Source organism: Vombatus ursinus, unplaced genomic scaffold (genome assembly GCF_900497805.2).
Source record: "Vombatus ursinus unplaced genomic scaffold, bare-nosed wombat genome assembly UNPS02014821.1, whole genome shotgun sequence".
NCBI classification, from domain to species: domain Eukaryota; kingdom Metazoa; phylum Chordata; class Mammalia; order Diprotodontia; family Vombatidae; genus Vombatus; species Vombatus ursinus.
Window position 1 is genome coordinate 25,771,095 of NW_020954599.1, and position 5,052 is coordinate 25,776,146.

Below are 5,052 nucleotides of genomic sequence, written 5' to 3' on the forward strand. Positions count from 1 at the left end.
AAGCCTTAAGATCATATTATGGGAAATCAGGTCTGACCAGCTATTTACTATGACACAGTAGACAGAAAGAGAGAAGACAATTCATTTTAGAACTTCTTGTCATGGAGATTCCATGCCTAAAAGTTAAATGAATAATACACAGCTTAATATGCTGCAGAAGATAAAAGGAATTGACTAGGCATGGGCTTATCATGGGAGTGATCCATGTTATACAGATTTTTGCAAGGTTCACAAGAAGAAAATAGACTTGAGCTTAAGGTGTGTAATAGCTGACTTCTTGGGTATGAGCAGCTAATAATGTTGAATGAGATGCTACCTTCAGTTTCCACGTTGCTCTACTTTTAGGTCCATGAATAAAGTTTTGGTGGGATGATGAGACCTAACACATTTCTTAAATCTTTAAACTTAACTTGCATTTAGTTCTTTGTTATATTAGATACTTAAGTTTCTTAGTTAAAACAGCAGGCACTGACAAACCAAAGATAATTGATGATATAACTTATTATTAAAATATGTAAACATTTTTAAAGGAATAAAGTCACTTGACTTCAGTGGACACTCACCAGAAGCGGTGTGGACATGGTACCCTCTTTGCAGCTTTACTTCACCTTACTCCCTTCAGAGGAGAAGGAAGCAGGGGTAAGAGGCATTTTCAGGTTGAGAAGACTGCTCATGAGGAGATGTGAAAGTACAGTCAGGAGCAGTGCTACAAAAGAATGTTGTTCCTCCTTCCTTTGTGAAAAGGACCAATGACACCAGGGAATTATGTCTTGAATCTTGAGTGAACTGGATTTAAGTGAGACAAGTAGCACAAAGTCTTCAGCCTCACTCTCTTCTCCAGAGTTATGGAGTCCAATGGCAAGACAAAAGTCAGGACGACTGGTGATGTGTACATAGAACACCAGGAGAGAATAAAGAAAACCGAACACCAAACAAAACAAAATAAAAACCCTTAATGTTTCTAACTCCAAGTTATATCATATTAAATTTTAAAATTCCAAAGAAAAATAAAATCTATAAGCAGACAGAGGACCTTCAAATATAAGGGATGGGACATCTGAATAGCATTAAATATATCCTGTACCTACTAGAAATGACATAAAGGAATGAATTAATATATTCAAAAATGCAAAAGATGCAAATGAAAATGACATAATCTGCAAATCTGGGTCAGATCACCAATGACAAAAGAAGGACTACCAATAGAAGAAAAACATTTGAAACATTTGCTTGGAGAAAACATTTGTTTCCCACAAAAGCAAAAATAAAAAAAAAAAGTGTGAGCATACTTACAAACAACAGAAACACAAAGTAAATAAAGACAACTATCAAAGAAAGTGTCTTTTTTTTTAATAGTCTCTAGAGAGAGGGACATTTGTCTCATTTCTTATCTTTTCCTCAGTAGATATCTTAAAAAAAATCATTAAGAGATGTCTTTTTAAAAGTACACAAGAGAATAAAGATGCATCATCTCCTAGTAATTTATATTACTGCAAGATGTATCATTTGCACATTAATGTTTTTCAAGGTATAAGTTCACTCATCATATATGCAGAGAATGTAACATATTTCAATAGTTAAAATTAAAAATGAAGACAGAAAATGTTACTGAAATACCAAATAAAGGTTGAAAAATGTAAATAACTTACCTTGCAATTTCTTTTTAAATACTGGTCCCCATTTCAAGTTCTTCAATCATATTTGTCTAGTACGAATATCCTGAAAAGTAACTGGAATACTCTAGGGCAAATGTTTGTGCAATAAATAGCAATATATTATTAACAAAACCATGAATATATAAAATGTTATATCATCAAGATACTGATTACATATTATATATTGTATGTTACATATATACCCATATATACAAACACTAAACAGAAATTTTTAAGCAATATCTTTGAAACATTTTCCTTATAGTTTCTTTTATAATTTGAAAACAAAAACTAAATTTCCAATAGTTCACAGGGAAGGGGGAAGGGGAGAGAAAAAGCATTTATATAGCACATATTATATGCGAAGCACTTTATATTTTCTCATTTGACCCTTATAAAAATCTTGAAAGGCAGGTGCCACAATAATCCCCATTTTAGTTAAGGAAACCAAGGCAAACAAAAGTTAAGTGACTTGCAAGGGTCACACAGCTAGGCAATGTCTGAAGTGGCATTTAAACTCAGAGACCACTTCTCTATCCAATACACCAATTAACTGACTAAAGGCACATAGAATTTCATTAAATTTTTTTCTGGAACATCGTGTGACAATTTAGCATTTGTACCGTAAACAATTACATATAATTCTGAGAAAGCCACATCAGACAGTTCATCATGATGCCTTTAGCAGAACTATCTCTGACCTTCAAAAATGAGAAAATGCTTGGGGGATCAACCCAAGGTAACAACAATTCATTTGAAAGCAGGAATATGAATACACACACGAGTGTATATACATACATGTACAGATACACACATACATTTGTCACATATGTATATCCATGTATATAAAACATATATGTGTGTATAAATAATCTCTTTTCTTGGACCAGCACTATAGTAGTTTTATCATTCTGTCCCTTCCCAAAACCTCCTGGTCAGCATTAGTACCTCCAAACCAAAGTGTTAATTTTGATAGTAATAACACTAGATATTGTAACAGTGAACCAAAAAGAAAGATTTGAATAAAGCTTGAAATTTATAATATGTATTTTTAAAAAATTATTTAATACCTTTTATTTTGATAGCTCTTTTATTTCTGAACATATCCCTCCATGTTGAGTCCTTGTAATAATTAAGGAAAAAAAAAAACTCAACCAGTGTATGAAATATTCCAATAGTTCTACTCTCTGTGAAAAGAATTTCTATTTCAATTCTCCAGAAAATTAATGATCTCACTGCAATTGACTATGTCCATCATATCTGGTAAATTTCAAACTGGATTGGACTCTTCAACTCCATTTCCATATATTAAGGAGGATTCAATATGCCTAAAGACTTAACAGTGACTGCCACTTTTAACATGTTGACACTGCCCCAAACCAAATATAGGTTAATTGTATATCTGGGATTTCAATGTCCTTGTCATACAGGGTTCTTCTGTGACTAATAACTGCACTCTTTGAGTGATCAGAAAAAAACTGGATTTGTGGAAGCAAGTAAAGGATAATAAATGAGACTGGAAAGGTAGGAAAGGGCAAGATTTTAAGAGCTTTAAAAACCAAAAATATGATTTTACATTTGATGCTGGAAGTTAGACAGAGCTCCTGGACTGCACTGAGTAAGGAGGTGGAGAGTGGAGGAGGTGGTGACATGACTAACTTTAGGCAATGGAGAACTCCTTCAATGGATTTTTATATTGCAGGGGCTCAAAGTTTAGTTATCCTGGTTGTTCTCCCTAGACTCCTCATATCCCCTGGCTAATAATGATAATAATAATAATAATAATAATAATAATGGTAGTAAAAATAATAATTAGTATTTATATAGTATTTACTATATTCCAGGAACTGTGTAAAAACCTCACAAATATCTCATTTGATTCTTACAATATCCCTGAGAGACAGGTACTGTTACCATCCCTATTTTATAATTAGGGAAACTAAGGTAAACTAAGGATAAGTGACTTGCTCAGGGTCACACAACTAGCAAGTTAACTTGGGTCAAATTTGAACTCGGGTCTTCCTGACTTCCGGCACGGAGCGCATCACTGTCCTTAAAATGGAGGGCTGGAATACTCCCAAAATAGTCAGACCAAAGCAAAATCCAATGGGGCTGTCTCACTGAAAACAGCCCAGGAGCCCAGGGTTTCAAACCAGCACTAGGGAAGGGAGGGGGCTTAAAATGACAAAGGTGACCTCACCCATTCTCTTCACAAGAGAATCAAGGAGACCAAGAAGGGGAACGGGAACCACCCAGGGTCACGTGGCTCCCCAAGGGTGGGGGTGGCTCCCCAAAGGTGGGGGTGGCTCCCCCCCCCCGAGAGCTTCAGGCCCGCGCAGGCGCACAGCCTCCCAGAACCCTGGGGCGAAGGGAAAGCGATGGCCTCATTCACCCGATGGACTCGCCACACTATTATGGTGGCCGTGTCCTGGGTGATGCTACCCAGAGCTGTGAGGTGTCCACTAACCTGGAGGCCATAGTGATTGAAAGCCACCGAGTCCCATGAATAAGAAGGCCGAAGAAGCTGGTGGCAGCCCTTCCCGAGCATTGCGCTGCTATCACCTCAGAGAAAAACAAAGGCTGGGCCTGCCTTTCTGCGCAGGCGCAGACTGATTTAGTGTGTTCAACCCTGATTGGCCGAAATCGTTCTTTCGTCATGGGAAAGGGCGGGGCCGAGAGGGGCTGGCAGCAAACTCGCAAGGAGCAAATATATTTACTGAGATGGCATAATGAGCACAATAGTAACATAATATTCCCCCCCATAAACATGGATCACGCTGTCCCACAACTACACATGTAATCAGCGAGTAGAGTAGGCACACAAATAAAGTACAATATTCAAGACAAAATCTATACACTGGGAGGGGAATATATGTGGCCATGGAACTCACAACTCCCGGACTGCAAGGCCCTGATATTCTTTCCATTCCTTATACTTCTACTGTGGGTTTCTGCGGAGAACATGGCTCAGATGGTTTATTCCTCTTCTTAACTCAAGTAATGACAGCTGAGGATGACTCTCGTCTTGGCTCAGAGCTATATCCTGCCTCAACTGATGTGACTGACTGCCTATTTCCTACTGGCTATAGTGTCTCCGGCTGAGAGAGTAGCTTCATTTTAAGACAGCACAGCCAAAACGGAGAGAAGAGAGAGAAAGTCTTTTTAATCCCCGGAGAGGTGAGGAACTATGTCTTCTCAGTGGCTAGGTTCTTCTTCAACACAAGCTTTTCATGTCATCAATTTCTTAGGAAATCATCTTCCAGAGTCCATTTGCACTGTGGCAGAAGTATCCTTATGCTTGTCTGTGGTTCGGAAACAAAATTGCAATGAGCAACCTACATTCACATCAATTGTACTGATATAATATTGTTGTGTATTTATTGAGTATTGAATATAA

General features: G+C 37.5%; 1 long non-coding RNA gene across 1 annotated transcript; it reads right to left on the reverse strand.

Annotated features, from left to right (window-relative positions):
- Window positions 1–841: 841 nt before the first annotated feature.
- LOC114024509 lies at window positions 842–4,224 on the reverse strand. The gene is made up of 3 exons (XR_003566908.1): window positions 4,123–4,224; window positions 1,650–1,740; window positions 842–879 (listed from the first exon to the last, which is right to left on the reverse strand). It is a non-coding gene; the product is annotated as an uncharacterized LOC114024509 (long non-coding RNA).
- Between the last annotated feature and the right edge of the window lie 828 nt (window positions 4,225–5,052).